Source organism: Rhinopithecus roxellana, chromosome 5 (assembly GCF_007565055.1).
Source record: "Rhinopithecus roxellana isolate Shanxi Qingling chromosome 5, ASM756505v1, whole genome shotgun sequence".
Classification (NCBI taxonomy): Eukaryota; Metazoa; Chordata; class Mammalia; order Primates; family Cercopithecidae; genus Rhinopithecus; species Rhinopithecus roxellana.
Window position 1 is genome coordinate 95043192 of NC_044553.1, and position 19907 is coordinate 95063098.

The 19907-nt window shown below is 37.0% G+C and overlaps 1 protein-coding gene across 5 annotated transcripts in view; it reads left to right on the forward strand.

Moving 5' to 3' along the window:
* Window positions 1-19907, forward strand: part of TOGARAM1 (TOG array regulator of axonemal microtubules 1) — a 126098-nt gene that overhangs the window by 3210 nt on the left and 102981 nt on the right. The window lies entirely within an intron of this gene.

Genomic DNA, 19907 nt, shown 5'->3' on the forward strand with positions numbered 1-19907 from the left:
ATCCTGCTTGTTGTTTGTTTCTTTGTTTTTTCATGGCTTTGGCTTTTTATAAAAAGAGTTTGGGGTAGTTTTGTAGAATGTCCCAAGTTTTAAATTTATATGTTTACTTGATTAGATTCAAAATAAATATTTTTAGGAAAATATTACATAGGAGATACGTATATATGAAGGAGAAGCTAAGTAGTGTGAACTTCACAGTACATTACATTATGAGGCAAATGATATCAGGTTGTCCCATCACTAGTGATGCTTAATTTTACTGTTTGGATAAGGTAGTAATAGCCAGATCTCTCCATTGTAAAGGTATATTTTCCTCTTTAGAATTAGCATATAATCTTAGAATTAGTACATAGAATTAGCATATAGCATAATAGTAAAATGATACTTGGAGACCGTAAGAATATCCCAACAACTTTTCACCCACTGTGTTTAGCATCCACCAGTGGTCTTTATCTGTATTATTTATTATACTGGGGACTTACAAATTGTAATTTTTTTGTTTTTGTTTTTGTTTGAGATGGAGTCTCGCCCTGTTGCCCAGGCTGGAGCGCAATGGCGCAATCTCAGCTCATTGCAACTTCTGTCTCCCGGGGTCAAATGATTCTCCCACCTCAGCCTCCTGAGTAGCTGGGATTACAGGCGCCCACTGCCGTGCCCAGCTAATTTTTGTATTTTTAGTAGAGACAGGGTTTCACCATGTTGGCCAGACCTGTCTCAAACTCCTGACCTCATGATCCACCCGCCTCAGCCTCCCAAAGTGCTGGGATTACAGGCCTGAGCCACCGCACCCAGCCCAAATTGTAATTTTTAAATTACAAAGGCCAGGCAGGGTGGTTCACACCTGTAATGCCAGCACTTTGGGAGGCCGAGGCAGGCAGATCACCTTAGGTCAGGAGTTCGAGACCAGCCTGGCCAACATGGTGAAACCCCCATCTCTACTAAAAATACAAAAATTAGCTCGGTGTGGTGGTACACACCTGTAATTCCAGCTACTCGGGAGGCTGAGGCAAAAGAATCAATTGAACCCAGGAAGCTGAGGTTTCAGTGAGCTGAGATCGCATCCCTGTACCCCAGTCTAGGCAACAGAGGGAGACTGTGTCTCAAAAATAATAAGAAGAAGAAGAACAAATTAATTACAAAAAGAGTAATTTAAAAACATTGTAACATTTCTTCTCTACTATCTGCAATTCTTTTTTTTCCTTGTATGTGCAATAATTATGTATTATTTTTTGTTACTAAATTTTTTTTAACTTTTTTTGTGCTAAAAGTGTCCCAAATTTGACTAGTGACTGGCTCCTGTGTCCTTTTAACATGACTGTTCTTTAGTCTTTGAGCATTTCCTTAACATAACATTTGGGATGATTGCTTGAGGCTAGGAGTTCGAGACCAGCCTGGGCAACATAGTGGGATCTCATCGCTACAAAAATAGAAAAACTTAGCCAGGCATGGTGGTGCATGCCTATAGTCCCAGCTACTTCGGAGGCTGAAGTGGGAGGATTGCTTGAGCCCAGGAGTTCCAGGCTGCAGCAGTGAGCCATGATTGTGCCACCTCACTCCAGCCTGCTCAACAGAGCAAGACCCAGACTCAAAAACAAAATGAAACAAAACAAGAGTAACATGATGCCTAGCCTTACTTTGGTTTTTTCTTGCTTCAGACTTGGAATCAGCCATTTTTTCAGAAGTCCTAGTACTGCCTTTTTATTGGGCAGTGGTATTTGAAAACAAAAGTCTGAGTATAGATTTGCTCATTGCTATTTCTTGCCATTGTGGTTTCACCCTTTCAGTGGACAGAACCAAGGAGTATCTGTTTTTTGTTCGCTTGTTATTTAATGCATTTAATACCTCCAGTTCAAAACTAGTACTACAGGGTTCTTTCTCATCTTCCTTTATTCCATATTTGAATCTCCCTTTGTTCATAATAAAATCCCTGCTTCCCAACACCAGCAATATTTATTCATATGCTGTATCCTACAGTAACCCTCCCCCCCCCAAAAAATTGCTAGACCAGTAACAGCAACCAACTACCTACTAAATAAAGTTTAAGATTTCATTACAGTTCTTTTTCTATTTAGAATTATTCCACAGTCAGAATTTTGTGGTCAAACTTTTCTTAAATTAAGTCTTTTGTCTACATAATTATTATTCAAACAGTGTGATGAAAGATGAATAGGCACTTGCTAAGTGTGGATAGATCTCAGTGAATTTCAGACTGAAGGAATAGTGTGTTTAGAGACACTGATTGTATGAAAGAACTTAATAATTAATAAGAGAATGGGGAGTTTTTGCACAGCAGACACAAGGGGCCTAGTGGGAAGTAGCAGATGCTACTGGAGATGTAGATAGGGGTAAAGTATGGAGATAATATCTTGCAAATAATGAGTTTGGACCTTCTGCAGTAGACCTCAAATGGGAGGAGGTGAATTGAGTGTTCTCTCTGGTTCCTTCCAATGCCAAAATGTGTAGATTTTTTGGAAATAATTTTCAGATTTATATAATCTGGTTATATGTTATATCCTTGTATTATAAGCATTATCTGGCAGTGATGATTTTTTTTAAGCATTACTCTTAAGACTGATTGTCATGTGTCAAGTCTAAGATGTCAGTGTATATATTATTAAAAAGATGCTGGTGCTGGCCAAAGCAACAAGAATCTGAAGATAAGTGCGTTTCTGAAATGCCAGCATAGACATATTTTGCTTTTGAAAGATGCTGTGGTGAAATCAAAACTTTACCCAGAAATCAAGTTGTAATTACTTGTTCAAAAAAGGTCTTAGAGGAACTATTTTAATAGAGGACAGGGAATAAATATCTAAACAGTTTATGTGTGCAGGTTTTAAAAACATATATACACACATACTTTAAATTATTGGACTTTATGTTATATTTTTTATTTATTTATTTTTTTGAGGCAGAGTTTCACTCTGTCGCCCAGGCTGGAGTGCTGTGGTGCGATCTTGGCTCACTGCAAGCTCCATCTCCCGGGTTCACGCCATTCTCCTGCCTCAGCCTTATGAGTAGCTGGGACTACAGTAATTCTTCTGCCTCAGGCTCCCAAGAAGCTGAGACTGCAGGCTCGCACCATCATGCCCGACTAATTTTTTGTATTTTTAATAGAGATGGGATTTCACCATGTTGGCCGGACTGGTCTTAAACTCCTGGACTCAAGAGTAGGTGAGACTACAGCTACTACAGGCACCTGCCACCATGCCCGGCTAATTTTTTTGTATTTTTAGTAGAGACGGGGTTTCACCGTGTTAGCCAGGATGGTCTCTATCTCCTGACCTCGTGATCTTCCCATCTTGGCCCTTGCCCAAAGTGCTGGGATTACAGGTGTGATCCACCGCACCCGGTCTGGACTTTAATTTTTAAAGCAGTTTTAGGTTCTCAGCAAATTTGAACAGAGAATACAGATAGTTCCCATATACCCCTGTCCACACAAGAACAACCTGACCCACCTCATCCTGTACTTTAGGGGTACATTTGTTATAATCCATATTATGATAAGTGAACCCATATTAACATGTAATTATCACCCAAAGCCCATAGTTACATTAAGGTTCACTCTTGTGTTGTACATTCTATGGGATTTTGGCAAATGTATCCATGTCTTATGTTCAGTACATTCTATGGAGTTTTGACAGTGTATCCATGTCTTGTATCCACCATTATAGTATCATAACAGTAGTTTCAGTGCCCTAAAAATTCTCTGTTCTTTACATGTACATTCTTCCCTCCCTCACCCCATTCCCAACCCTTAGAAACCAGTGGTCTTTTTTTCTGTCTCCATAGTTTTGTCATTTCCAGAATGTCACATACTTGGAATTATACAGTATCTTGCATTTTCAGATTGGTTTCTTTCACTTAGTAAAATGCATTTAAGTTTCCTTTATGTCTTTTCATGGTTCCTTCCTTCCTCCTTTCCCTTTCCCTTTCCCCTTTCCTTTCCCTTTCCCTTTCCCCTTTCCTTTCCTTTTCCCTTCCCTTCCCTTCCCTTCCCTTCCCTCCCCTCCCCTCCCCTCCCCTCCCTTCCACTCCCTTCCCTTCCACACCCTTCCACTCCCCTCCACTCCCCTCCCCGTCCCTTCCCTTCCTTTCTTTCCTTTTTTTTTTCTTTTTTTGACAGAGTCTTGCTCTGTTGCCCAGGCTGGAGTACAGTGCGATCTCGGCTCACTGCAACCTCTGCCTCCCAGGATCAAGTAATTCTTCTGCCTCAGGCTCCCAAGAAGCTGAGACTATAGGCTCGCACCATCATGCCCGACTAATTTTTTGTATTTTTAATAGAGATGGGATTTCACCATGTTGGCCAGACTGGTCTTGAACTCCTGGACTCAAGCAATTGCCCACCCTGGCCTCTTGAAGTGCTGGGATTACAGGCACGAGCTACTGCGCCTGGCCTGTCAGATGTATCTTTTGAAAATATTTTCTCCCAGTTTGTGTCGTGTCTTCTCATTCTCTTGACATTAACTTTCTCAAAGCAGAAATTTTAAAATTTTAATAAAGTCCAGTTAATCAGTTTTTTCTTTCATGGATCATACCTTTGGTATTATATCTAAAAAGTCATCACCATACCCAAGATCATCTAGGTTTTCTCCTGTGTTACCTTCTAGGCATTTTATAGTTACACAATTTACATTTAAGTCTATGATCCATTTGGAGTTAATTTTTATGAAGGATGTAAGATCTCTTTCTAGATTCATTTTTTTACATGTGCATGTTCAGTTGTTGCAGCACCATTTGTTGAAAACACTGTCTTTTCTCCATTGTCCTTACTTCTTTGTCAAAGATCAGCTGACTGTATTCATGTGGGTCTTTTTCTGGGCTCTTTACTCTGCTCCATTGGTGTGTCTATTTTTGCCCATAACACATTGTCTTGATTACTGTAGCTTTATGGTAAATCTTGAAGTTCTGTAGTGTCAGTCTTCTGACTTTGTTGTTTTCCTTCCATGTCGAGTTCACTCTTCTGGGTTTTTTGCCTCTCAGTATAAACTTTAGAATCAGTTTGTTGATGTCCAAAAAATAACTTGCTGAGAGTTTGGTTGGGATTGCATTGAATCTATAGATCACATTGAGAAAAACTAACAGCTTGACAATATTGAGTCTTCCTATCCACAAACATGGATGATCTCTTCATTTATTTAGCTCTTCTTTGATATCTTGCATTGGAGTTCTATACGTTCCTCATATAGATATTGTACCTATTTTGCTAAATTTATATTGAAGTATCCTACTTTTATATGCTAATGTAAATGGTAATTTTTTTTTTTTAATTTCAAATTCCACTCGTTCATTGCTGGTATAGAGGAAAATGCTTGACTTTTGCGCATTAACTTTGTGTCCTGCAAGCTTGCTATAATATAATCATGTATTAGTTGCAGGAGGATTTTGTTGTTGTTGTTAATTCTTTGAGACTTTCTATGCAGACAATCATGTCATCTGTGGATAAAGACAATTTTATTTCTTTCCAATCTGTATACTTTTTATTCCTTTTCTTGTCTTACTGCATTAGTTTGGACTTCCAGTATTATATTGAAAAGCAGTGATGAGAGAGGACATCCAGGACATCCTTGCCTTGTTTCTAATCTTAGTGGGAAAGTTTTGAGTTTCTCATAAATATGATGTTATCTGTATGCTTTTTTGTAGTGTTCTTTATAAAGTTGAGAAAGTTCCCCCTGTATTCCTAGTTTACTGAGAGTTTTCATCATATATGGATATTAGTTTTTGTCGAATGCTTTTTCTGCATCTATTGATATAATTATGTGATTTTTCTTAAACCTGATGATGTGATGGGTTATATTAATTGATTTTCAAATGTTGAGCCAGCCTTGCATACCTGGGATAAATCCCACTTGGTTGTGGTGTATTATTCATTTTGTATATTGTTGGATTCAATTTACTAATATTTTGTTGAGGATTTTCACATGTTTGTTCATGGGTGATATTGGTCTGTGGGGATTTTGTTTTGTTTTGTTTTTGTTTTTGTTTTTTTTCTTACAAGGTCTTTGCTGGTTTTTGTATTAGGGTAGTGCTGGCCTTGTAGAATGAGTCAGAAAGTATTCTCCCTGCTTCTATATTCTGAAATTAATTGTAGAGAATTGGTATAATTTTTTTAAAAAAGGTTTAGTAGAATCCACTAGTAAACCCATCTGAATCTGGTGCTTTCTGTTTTGGAACGTTTTTAATTACTCAATTTCTTTACAGATACAGACCTAGTCAAATTATCCTTATATCTTGTATGTGTTTTTGCACATTATGTCTTTCAAGGAATTGATCCATTTCATCTAGGTTACCCAATTTATGAACATAGAGTTGTTAATAGTATTCCTTTATTATCCTTTTAATGTTTATGTGATTTGTAGTAATAGTCTCTCTTTCATTTCTGATACTGGTAATTTGTTTCTCTGTTCTTCTTAGTTAGCCTGACCAGAGGCTTACCAATTTTATTGATTTTTTCCAAGAACCCGCTTTTGTTTTTGTTGATTTTCTGTTGATTTCCTGTTTTCAGTTTCACTGATTTCTATGCTAATTTTTTATTTTTTCTTTTTCTCCTGCTTACTTTGGATTTAATTTGCTCTTCCTTTGCTAGTTTCCTAAGATGTGCACTTAGATGATTGATTTTAGATCTTTCTTCTTTTCTGATATATGCATTCAATGCCATAAATTTCCTCTTTTAGGCACTGCTTTCACTGCATACCACAAATCTAGATACATTGTATTTTCATTTAATTCAAAATATTTTAAAATTTCACTTGAGATTTCTTTGACTTATATGTAACTTAGAAGTGTGTTTAATCTACAAATATTTTGGGGTCTTCCATCTGTATTCTGTTCTCACATTACTATAAAGAACTACCTGAGACAAGGTAATTTATAAAGAAAAGAGATTTAACTGACTCACAGTTCCTCATGGCTGGGGAGACCTCGGAAACTTACAATTATGGCAGAAAGTGAAGAGGAAGGAGTCACCTCTTACATGGCTGGAGAAGGAGGAAGAGAGGGCAAGGGGAGATGCCATACAGTTTTAAACAACCAGATCTCTTGAGAACTCACTATTATGAGAACAGCAAAGGGGATATCTAACCCCATGATCCAGTCATCCCCCAGTAGCCCCTCTTTCAACATTGAGGATTACAATTTGAAATGAGATTTGGGCCAGGACACAAACCCAAACCACATCACCATTTTAATTTGGTTTGAGAGCAGATATTGTATGATTTCTATTCTTTTAAATTTGTTAAAATGTGTGTGTGTATGTGTTGCCATAGAACGTGGTGTTTCTTAGTGTTCCATGTGAATTTGAGAAGAATGTGCAATCTGTTGTTGGATAAAGTAATCTATAGATGTCGATTACATCTAGTTGATTGATGATGTTGTTGAGTTCAACTCTGTCTTTATTGAATTTTCTGCCTTCTGGATCTGACCATTTCTGATTGAGGGGTAATTAAGTCTCCAACTATAATAGTGGGCTTGTCTATTTTTTCTTGTAATTCTATTAATCTTTGCCTCATTTAATTCGACACTGTTGTTGGGCATACATTAAGAATTGTTTTGTTTTCTTGGAATATTAATCCTGTTACTATTATGTGATACCCCTCTTTATCCCTGATAACTTTTCTTGCTCTGAAGTCTGCTCTGTCTGAAATTAATATAGCGACTCTTGCTTTCTTTTGATTAATGTTAGCATGGTGTACCTTTCTCCATCTCTTTACTTTTAATTTATATCTATCTTTATATTTAAAGTGGGTTTCTTGTAGACAGCATATATAGTAATTACTCATTTAAGTTCCTCGATAGGCTCTTGGAAACCATGACTTTCAGTGAAATGACATACAGTAAGTTCTCAAATAATGCTATTTTGTTCAACATTATTTTGCTATAATGTTGATGAGAAAAACAAATTGGTTTTGTTATACATTGTTGTGCTTAAAGTGGCAGTCTTGAATAACTTATTGGTGATGTTAAGTGAGAACTTACTGTACTTGGGTCTTGTTTTTTGATCACTCTGGCAATCTCCGTCTTTTAATTGTTAGACATTTAAAGCGTTTATTGATATAGTTGGATTAATATCTACCATAACTGTTGTTTTCTATTTGTTGCTCATGGTCTTTGTTCTTTGTTTTTGTCTTCTGTTTTTTGGCTCCTTGTGGTTTTAATTGAGAGTTTAACATGATTCAGTTTTCTCTTCTTTCTTAGCATATCAATTATACTGCTGCTTTTTTTTTTTTTCTTAGTAGTTTCCCTAGAGTGTGCAATACACATTTACAATTAACTAATCCATGTTCACTTTCAGGTAACAATATACTACTTCACAGGTAACCCAAGTACCTTATAATAACAGAATATTCCTAATTTCTTCCTCCTGTCACCTGTTTAATGCTGTCATTAATTTCATTTATACATAAACACACAGACACCCACAGAAGCATAGATAATCAAATACATTGTTGCTATTATTTTGAATGGTTTTCTGTTAGATCTGTTAAAATATGAAAAATAAGTTGTTTTTTTTTAACCTTTACTTATTCTCCTCCAGTGCACTTCCTTTATCCAGGTTTCTGACCTATATAATTTTCCTTTTCTCTGAAAAACTTCAATGTTTCTTACAAGGTAGATCGTACTAACAACAAATTCTCTCAATTTCTGTTTGTCTGAGAATGTCTTTATTTTTCTTGACTTGTGAAAGATTGTTTCCCAGGGTATAGAATTCTAAGTTGATTTTTTTTTTCTCTCAATACTTTAGTTATTTCACTCCACTTTCTTCTTGTTTGTATGGTTTCTGAGAAGTTAGATGTAATTCTTATCTTTGCTCCTTTATAGGTAATTTTTTTTCCTTTAGCTTCTTTCAGGATTTTTCTTTATTTTTGATTTTTTGTAGTTTGAAGATGATATGCCTAGGTGTAGTTTTTCTGGCATTTCTCCTGGTTTTTCTCTGAGTTTCCTAGATCTGTGGTTAGGTTTCTAACATTAATTGGGGGAAATTCTTAGTAATTATCGCCTCAAATATTTCCTCTGTTCTTTTCTATATTCTCTTCCTAGTAATCCAATTATACATATGTTATACCTATTGTAATTTTCCCACAGTTCTTGTATATTCTCTTCTCTTTTTTTCAGGCTTTTTTTCTTTAAGTTTTGGAAGTTTTTATTGTCATATCCTCAAGCTCAGTGATACTTTTCCCAGCTATGTCCAGTTTACTAATGAGCCCATTAAAGGCATTCTTTCTTTCTGTTACTATGTTTTTGATCTCTAGGTTTCTTTTTTGTACTTTCTTAGAAGCAAGGCTTCATGGCTTACATTATCCTTTTGTTGTTGCATGTTGTCTACTTTTTTCACTATAGCCCTTAGCATATTAATTATAGTCTTAGAAAATTCCTGGTATGTTAACTCCAAAATTCCTGCCATATCCAATGCTAGTTATGATGCTTGTTCTGTCTTTTCAGACTTCATTTTTCCCTTTACTGTGCCTTATTATTTTTTGTTGATAGGTAGACATAATATACTAAGTAAAAGGAACTGTGGTAAATAGTTCCTTAGTAATGTACTATTAAGGTGTGAGAGGTGGGGAAGTGATCTATAGTGCTTTAATTACACTTTTGATGAGTATAATTTTATGGTTGGCATAAAATATCTTAGCATTTTAAAAAAGAAAATTCCTGATACCTTTACCCCTTTCGGTGTGTGTGTCTGGAAAAAAAAAGTTAATACAACATTTCTGCCATATCCGATGCTGGTTCTGATGCTTGTTCTGTCTCTTCAGACTTTGTTTTTACCTTTTACCGTGCCTTTTAAGTTTTTGTTGACAGGTAGACGTGATATACTAAATAAAAGAACTGTGGTAAATAGGTCTTTAGTAATGTACTATTAAGGTGGGGGGGGCGGGGAGTGTTCTTTAGTGCTTTAATTACACTTTTGATGAGTGTAATTTTATGGTTGGCTCTCCCAATTTCTTCAGCATTTTAACAAAGAGAAATCTTGTTTCCTTTACCCCTTTCTGTGTATATTTTTTAAATACCAGAAAGCAATAATTTTGCTTAAAATTGCTAAATGATTAAAAACAGAATTTTTGCCCCTTTCTGTGTATGTTTTTATTAGCCACTCTCACATAGATCAACTGAAAATATCCAATAACTGCGTTATACTGGAATTAATGAACTCAATGGATGCCCTACCAGGTGAAAGGCTAAACATAATGTAAAAGTAAATACTAAGTTGAAGCAAGTTTTATTTTCTGTTAGAGGGAATAGCTATGTCTAGTGTAAGTTAATAGATTGTATTAGTTTTAGTGTCTTTGAAGGTCAGTGTACATCTTGTTAAAGGACTTAGGTTCCACATTTTCTCCATATTCCATATTCTTTATTTCCTAAACCGCCCTTCCCTTTTTTTGGGGGGGTGGTGGTGGGTGGGATGGAGTTTCACTCTGTCACCCAGGCTGGAGTACAGTGGTGAGATCTTGGCTCACTGCAACCTCCGCGTCCCAGGTTCAAGCCATACTCCCACCTCAGCCTCCCAGGTAACTGGGATTACAGGTGCGTGCCACCACTCCTGGCTAATTTTTGTACTTTTAGTGGAGACAGGGTTTCACCATGTTGGCCAGTCTGGTCTTGAACTCCTGACCTCAGGTGATCCACCTGCCTCAGCCTCCCAAAGTGCTGGGATTACAGGTGTGAGCCACCACACCTGGCCTCCCCTGCCTTTTTTTTTAATGAAGTGAGTTTGAACCATTTTTTTTTTTCTGGTGACTCAGAACAACACAGCTTTGGTATTAGGATAACTCCCTTTTTAACAATATAAGAACATTGGATATAATATTTTGGTAGTACTGAGAGTGTCATGATTTATAAAATCTTAGTGAAGTCAACTGGTGACTATATTTAGTTTTCTAGCCCTGTTTATAGATTTTTTCAAAATTACGAGATATGGTAAAGATAAAATGATTCCTGGATCAACTATACTGACTTCAGAATTGGTCTTTCTAAGAACAAATCTGATCTTGTAACCCACTTTTCAGAGTTCTCAAATCTCACCCTGATTACACTCACTTTGGTTAAAATCCTTTATTGGCTCCAACAATCTTCAAGGTAAAATACAGAATTCAGTAATAACCCCCTTTCCTCTTACTGCTTCCGCAAAAATTGCCCTATCCTTATTCCTTGCCTGTGTACATTTAACCTATTGAGTTTTCTGGCCTTACATATACTGATCATTGCCTAGATTGCCCTTCCATATCCATCCTCTGACCCCCTTTTCCGGATAACATCTAATCCTTTGTTGTCTTATCTGAGGTCTTCTTTCATCACATGCTCCATTTCATCCTAAGCTTTCCCTATCACAGTGCTTCTTATTACAGTGAATTGAAATTTACTCTTTACAAGTCTTCTTTCCCACTATACTCTGAGCACATTGAAAACAGAGATTATTTTAATCTTAGTATCCAGTATCTTTAGCACAGTACTTCGCACACAGGAGGCACTTGAAGATGTTTGTTGAGTGAATTAAAGTTACCTCAAGTGTAGATAATTTGTTTAATCAAGCTTTACTTTAAAAAAAAAAAAAAAAAAACAGGCCGGGCGCGGTGGCTCAAGCCTGTAATCCTAGCACTTTGGGAGGCCGAGACGGGTGGATCACGAGGTCAGGAGATCGAGACCATCCTGGTCTACACGGTGAAACCCCGTCTCTACTAAAAAATACAAAAAACTAGCCGGGCGAGATGGCGGGTGCCTGTAGTCCCAGCTACTCCGGAGGCTGAGGCAGGAGAATGGCGTAAACCCGGGAGGCGGAGCTTGCAGTGAGCCGAGATCGCGCCACTGCACTCCAGACTGGGCGACAGAGCGAGACTCTGTCTCAAAAAAAAAAACAAAAACAAAAACAAAAAAAAACTCTGAAAATAATACCTGAAATGTAATGTTATTACGTATTTTAAACTTTTAGCTACCAGTCATCATGTGTATAGTCAATAAGACCAGCACATGATACTGGGGTTCTTATGCCTTATGTGAAAATCAGTAGTGAACATTTTGTTTTTAACAGTAAATTTAAGAATATGAAAGTGCTTTTTTGGTCCTGTATTCTTACAGTTTCCTTCAGAAATAGTTTCGATATCAGTTTCTCCCAGAAGTATCTCTCCTTGCTAACTAGATTTGTATACTGGCCCTCTACTTTTAAACCTAAAAATTAGTATTTTAAAAATACTGGAAAGCAATAATTTTGCTCAAAATTGCTAACAACTAAAACCAGAACATTAAGCATACAATTATGTTAAATTGTTTTATTTCTAGTAATTAAGTTAAATAATGTGATTTCATTTCTAAACATTTTTCTAAAACAAAGTAAAGTAGCCATCAAATGCATCTAACTCTTCATATTCTGCTTTATATATATGGATTGACTAGAAATAAAATATTAATTTGGGCCTTCTGAAGCCTTAGCATAAATTGAAGAAAATTAGACTGCCTTTTTAAATAGAAAATTTGTAGTTCTTCCTATGAGACCCCACACAGAGAAATTTTAAATATGTTGGCCTTCTTAAAGGTGTTAAATGTATGACATGCTTTAGCCTTCTTTTTTTGGAACAGGGTCTCACTCTGTCACCCAGGCTGGAGTGCAGTGGCATGATCTCAGCTCACTGCAACCTCCACCTCCTGGGCTCAAGCTATTCTCCTGCCTCAGCCTCCTAAGTAGGTGGAACTACAGGCATGCACCACCAAGCCTGGCTAATTTTTTTTTGTATTTTTTGGTAGAGACAGGGTTTCACCATGTTGACCAGGCTGGTCTCAAACTCCTGAGCTCAAGCAGTCCTCCCTCCACTGCCTCTGAAAGTGCTGGGATTACAGGCGTGAGCCACCGTGCCTGGCCTAGCCTTCTTTTTGAAAAGAACTGGGCAGCACCACCTGAGCTGATTTAAGGGCAATATAAATGATTTCCGTTTTTATAAATACTAACATGAAAATTTGAGGATAGTTTGTGATTTGTGTGCTTTAAAACTGTAATGGCAACATTCACAAAATCATTCTAAGTTTTTAAAGATGTGTGCATGGGTATGTGCTTTCTGGAAAAGGGCACTGATTGAGAATCATGAAGAGTTAAGTTACCTTATTGGAGCAAAATATGAGGTAAAGTTAGTTTTCTCCTCTCCTCCCAAATTCCACTGTGCCCTCCAAAAAGGGTGGAGCAGATTACAAAGGACAATTGGCTGTTCGGAAAAAGAAAGAAAAAAAAAATGTTTAGCTGATATTATAATTGAGCCTTCCTCAGTGAATACTAACCATACATGTATGACATAGATATAAAAATGAGATTTTTGTGCCTAAATGTTTCTAATTTACTTAGACAAAAATGTGAAGATTAAAAGGTAATATAGCAAATTGAAGAGTTAAACATCAAATTATTGATAGAAGCAGTAGTTACTAAAAGAAGATCAAAGCCAGGAGCAGTGGCTCATGCCTGTAATCCCAGCACTTTGGGAGGCCAAGGCAGGAGGATTGCTTGAGCCCAGGAGTTTGAGAGCAGCCTGGACATATAGTAAGACTCTAAAAAAATACAAAAATTAGCCAGGCACGGTGGCACATGTCTGTAGTCCCAGGTGCTTGGGAGACTCAGGTGGAGGATCACTTGAGCCTGGGAGGTCGAGGCTGTAATGAGCTGAGATCATAGTGCCACTGCACATTAGCCTGGGGGACAAAGTGAGACCTTGTCTCAAAAATTACAAAAAAAAAAGAAAAAAGATGATCAAGAGCCAGGCATTGGTTAGTGACATTAAATACGAAATTTCCAGAAAAAAAATCATAAATATTTCAATTACATATTCCTGTAGCCCATTTTGGAGATAAATAGACCAGTTTGTTTGGAAGGATGATTTTTTAAATGTAGTGGTGGCGGGACGGGCGGGTGGCTTACGCTTGTAATCGCACCACTTTGAGAGGTCGGTGGGGGCGGCGGAGCAAGATCACTTGAGATCAGGAGTCTGAGACGAGCCTGGCCAACATGGTGAAACCTTGTCTCTAGTAAAAATACAAAAATTAGCTGGGCATGGTGGCACGCACCTGTAATCCCAGCTACCCAGGAGGCTGAGGCAGGAGAATCACTTGAACCCAGGAGGTAGAGGTTGTAGTGAGCTAAGATGGCGCCACTGCACTCCAGCCTTGGCAACAGAGCGAGACTCCGTTCCCACCTGCCAAAAGTAGTGGTGGGAAATATGATTACAAGAGAGAGGGAGGAGCTAGATTGGAGGCTCTAGAATACCATGCTAAGGAATTTAACCTGTTATTTTGATAGCAATTTGAGACTGCTGGATGGTTTTTGTTTGTTTCTGTTTTTGGGGGAGGGGGTCTTTTCTTTTTAAAACACTGTTTAGAAAAATTAATCACAAAACAGCAATGTGTAGTTTTGTTTTTTTTTGTTTTTTTTTTTAAGAAAAGCTAGAGATTGGAGACTGGAAAACCAATTACCTCCTTATTAGACTGATTTAGATGTAAGTTGTTCATTTTTATGAGGATTAGCAGGGTATCAGGATTAGGAAAAAAGGGATGGATGCAAGAGATATTTCAAAGGATTTAGTGACTAAGTGTTGGAGGAGAGGGAGAGAAAGAGGAATAACTAAAATTTGAACAAAGTAACTAAATGCATCATAGATCCATGAAGAGATAAGAAAGCCTAGAAAGAGGAAGTTAATTTGGGGGGAAATACGAATTTTTGGTGAAGGAAGATAGAATATTCTACTTGAATTGGAAGACTGTTATTTAAGAGATATGAATATAACTGGAGATGTAGATTCTGGAAGTCATGTGCTGAAGTAATTGCTGAAACTGTGAGAATGGATGGTCTCTCCAGTGAATGACTTACAGAGCAAGAGAGAGAGGGTAGGATCAAATCTTGTTATACAACCCCATTTAGAGAATAGCAGTAGGAGATATAACCAAATAAAGCAAAGAGAAGTGTGCCCACAAGTTGGAAGAGAGCCAAGAAAAATAGGTTTTAGAATCAAAATGATGAGGGAGTTTCAAGGAGTCATCAGTGTTAAATGCAGTACAGAGCTTGGGGAAAATGAAAATTGGAAGGCACCATTTGTTCTTATATATTACAGAACTACTTGTAAAGTGGTTTTTGAAGGTACTTTTCTCTTAATTTTAATCTTTCTTAATGTCCTCTTAAGTTTTCTGATTGTAAAAAAGTTATACATGCTCATTATAGAAAATTTGAAAAATATGGAACAGCACAGAGGAAAAGTTTGTGCTTTTTTGTATTTCAAAAAATCTCACTCCTATAGGTCTATAATTAATAATTTGTTGCTTATACTTTCAGTATCATTTCAGTTTATGAATACAGGTGTGGGTTCTTCTATCCATCAATGAAAGTTTCCCCTTTACACTTACATTTTTTTTTTTTTTTTTTTTGAGAGGGAGTCTCCCTCTGTCGCCCAGGCTGGAGTGCAGTGGCACCATCTCGGCTCACTGCAAACTCCACCTCTTGGGTTCAAGTGATTCTTCTACCTCAGCTTCCCAAATAGCTGGGATTACAGGCTCACGGCCACTATGCCTAGTTAATTTTTGTATTTTCAGTAGAGGTGGGGTTTTGCCATGTTGGCCAGGCTGGTCTTGAACTCCTGGCCTCAGTGTGATCCTCCCTCCTCTGCCTCTCCAAGTGCTGGGATTACAGGCCTGAGCCACTGCACCTAGCCTGAACATTTTTTTCTTTAACATAAAATAATCTGTAGTGGGATTTTTGATAGCTACTTAATATTATATCAGATAATATCATGGTGTGTTTAACTGATCTCTTACTTTGGAATATTTAGACTTTTAATTATGTTTTTGTTTCTGCTATTTAGTGGATTCTTTTTGTGCTCTGACATATTACAGATTGATAACCAGATTACTGTGATGTTTCAAGTTTGCATCTCTGTGTATTTAGGAGTGTTTTAATGGGTTAGTGGAGTCAAGTAATCGGACATCATTAGCTGGCTACTATTTAGCTTTATTTTTCCTAACAGATTTCACTACAAGGTGGTGTGGGAATCATAGTAGTCAGTAATCTAGACTAAAAAGTAAGGAGTATACTTGCTTCATGTGTATGTGGGTACTAGGTCTGTAGTTTTCTCAAGGTAGAGGAATTGATTATTGGAAGGTCACTGGGGCATATAAAGGGGCAGTTTTAGTAGACTGTTACAGGCGGAAACCAAATTTGAAAGTTTATGAGGTTATTCAGCATCTGTCTTTTTAATCATCTAATCTGTGCAACACTGAGTGAGAGTTTATAAACTACTCTTTATTGCACTGCCCTAGGATTTTTGCCTCATTTAGTATTTAGCACATGTAAGTGATTTATTCCTTCTCCTCAATGATGGTAAACAGTATGATGGTAGGGACTGTCTTCTTTTTTGTTTAATTAGTTTTTGTTTTTGTAACAGTACTAACTACAGTGCTCTTCCCACAAGTATCAACAAATATCTGTTAAATGAGAAAACATTTAAGGGTTTGACAGTGAAAGAAAAGACCAAGCAAGATAACAGCACAAGGATATAACAGGATAAGTTAGTACTGTGCTTTATTTTTAAGTAAGGAACACCTGATTTGGAAGAGTCAGAGAAAGGAGCCATCTGTGAATTACACATGCCTGCTCTGTGTCTTTATTGTGGTAGGTGTTAGACATGCAAAATGCAGCGATTCAGTCCCTGCAGTCATACTGGAGAAGGAAAGGAAGGGAGATAAGTTCCTAAGTAAAGATTAAATGGGTCAAGAACACAAGCATAGAGAGAGGTTAGCTTTGGGATAGAGAAGGAAGTCTTTTTCTCTGAAGCTAAAGGAAAAACAAAGAGAAGATGACTTAAAAGATTAAAAATTTTTGCTGGGCGTGGTGGCTCACGCCTGTAATCCCAGCACTTTGGGAGGCCAAGGCGGGCAGATCACGAGGTCAGGAGATTGAGACCATCCTGGCTAACATGGTGAAACCCTGTCTCTACTAAAAATACAAAAAATTATCTGGGCGTGGTGGCAGGCGCCTGTAGTCCCAGCTACTGGGGAGACTGAGGCATGAGAATGGTGTGAACCCTGGAAGCGGAGCTTACAGTAAGCCAAGATCACGCCACTGCACTCCAGCCTGGGCGACAGAGCAAGACTCCATCTCAAAAAAAAAAAAAAAAAAAAAAAAAATTTGAGGTAGCAGGAAACAGTGTGTGTTTTAAGTCAAAAGAAAGGAAGATATGAGTTAAGTGCAGTGTTTATCAAATTTTAATATGCAAATGAATTACCTCAGGATCTTGTTAAAGTACAGATTCTGATTTAGTTTGTCTAGACTGGGGCCTGAGCCTACATGTCGAGTAAGCTCCTAGATGTTGCTGATGCTGGTGGTCTCTGAACCACTTTGTGAGAAACAGGCTTCCAGATTCTTTTAAACTAAGGGGCAATTAAAAATGAAAAATAGAACATCAGAGATTTTAAGAATGTGGGATTTAGAATAGTTAATATAACAAATTTGATAAGAAATTAGAAAAACTAAAATTATTAAATTGTACTAATGTGTTCGGTATGGGTTAATCCTAAAACTTGAGATTTTCCTTGGATGTTGGATTGTTTCCGTTAAGATTTAATTTTCTTTTTAAAATTGTGTTGTGATGCATGAAGAATTTAAAAAACTTTTATTTTTTATGCTTGTGAAAATCGCAAACAACACAAAAGCATATCTACTCTTAGGGTAGATGTTGCTTATGTTGGAGCTATATAGAACGAACTATTGGTAACAGGATATTTTACAGCGGAAAATGTAGAAGCTACTACCAGTATGTAAGTCTTTTGAGGCATTTGTTTTAGTCACCTTGCATGAATAATAGGTAAACTAATTAAAATTTGGAGAGCAATAAGAATATTAATTGGTATTTTATTTTTCATGTGGAAATTGAATTTAAGAGAGTTTATAGTACAAAACTTGTTATTACCTTAACATATGATTATGAGATATGTGTACAGATAAATGTTAGTGTTTATTAAGAGTAACAATATTTAAAGCAAAGTAAGAAAGTGAGAATATCCATATCTTTTAGAAGAAATAAAGCAGTTAAAATGATTTAAAAGAGGCTAAAGACATGGAAAATATTTTAATGGTATATAATGATATTAAAAATACATCCATTTTTGTGAACTCTTATCATTTCTGTGATAATATACCTTTAGACACATACAAACATGGAATTAGATGATAACATTTAAAATTTCAAAAATTTTAAATAAATTTAAACATAATTAACCTTAAAGTATGTTAAATAAGACAATGTATATATTATAATTATTGTTACCATCTTAAAAAAACTATAACAGCTGAATTCAGTGGCTTGTGCCTGGAATCCCAGAAATTTGTGAGGCTGAGGCTGGAGGATCACTTGAGGCCTGGGCAATATGTGACCCTGTCTCTAAAAAAAATAAATACAAATAAATTAGCTGGGTGTGGTAGTGAGTGCTTGTAGTCCCAGCTACTTGGGAGGCTGAGGTAGAAGGATCGATTGAGCCCAGGAGTTCAGGTGTGCGGTGAGTTATGATCGTGCCACTGCACTCCAGCCTGGGCAACAAAGTGAGACCTCATCTCTAAAAAATATAAAAATAATAAAAAATAATAACTAAAGAAAAATAAATTAAAAAAAAAAAGCGATACCAGTTCCCTTAATAATGGACAAAGCATATCGATTACCTTGTATATATATTTCTATTTCCCTGTAACTTGTACTTAGGACAATGTCAGCTTTATATATTAAATACAACCTTACCCAAATAAACCAACTTTTGTTTCCTCAGACACAGAGAAAACCAAAAGTCATGTAACCCAAAACAATCTTTTTTTTTTTTTTTTGAGATGGAGTCTTGCTCTGTCATCCAGGCTGCAGTGCATTGTCACAATCTTGGCTCACTGCAACCTCTGCCTCCCAGGTTCAAGTGATTCTCCTACCTCAGCCTCCTGAGTAGCTGGGATTACAGGGACGCACCACCACACCTGGCTAATTTTTGTATTTTTAGTAGAGATGGGGTTTCACCATGTGAGTCAAACTGGTCTCGAACTCCTGACTTTGTGATCAGCCCGTCTCAGCCTCCCGAAGTGCTGGGATTACAGGTGTGAGCCACTCCGCCTGGCTTTCAGATCCTTTATAAGTGGCAAAAATAAGCATGTGTGTTAACGTCATCCCAAAGCATATGTATATATATATCCTTTAACCCAGCAGTCCCCAATCCTTTTGGAACCAGGGACCAGTTTCATGGAAGATAATTTTTCCATAGACTTCGGGGGAAGGGGAATGGTTTCAGGATGAACCTGTTCCACCTCAAATCATCAGACATTAGATTCTTAGAAGGAGTGTGCAACCTAGATTCTTTGCATATGCAGTTCACACTAGGGTTTGTGCTCCTATGACAATCTAATACCACTGCTGATCTGACAGGCGGCAGAGCTCAGGCAGTAATCCCAGTGATGGGTAGCTGCTGTAAATACATTTGAAGCTTTGCTCCTTTGCCCGCCGCTCACCTCCTGCTGTGTGACTGGGTTCCTCACAGGCCAGGACCAGTACCAGTCCGTGGCCCAGGAGTTTGGAAACCCTGCTTTAACCTATTCATTGGTTATTCTATGATGTATAAATATAAGACAGAAGGGTAAATTATAAAAACAAGTTTGATGATCAGTGATTTGCATTTTTATCTTAATTAGAAATTGGGATCTAAAGTTTTCATTAATTCAATTTTAGTCTAAAATCTTAAAGTTAGCTAAGGGTCTGATAATTACAATAGAAGTTGATATATTAAGCATTATTAGATTTACATCATTATAAGAATTGACCTATTTTTATAAAAATATTGTCTTATTAAACTTAGTTGAGAACATGATTTTACAATTTTATATTTTGAAAGTAATGATGTTAATGTATACAACCTGTGAAACCATT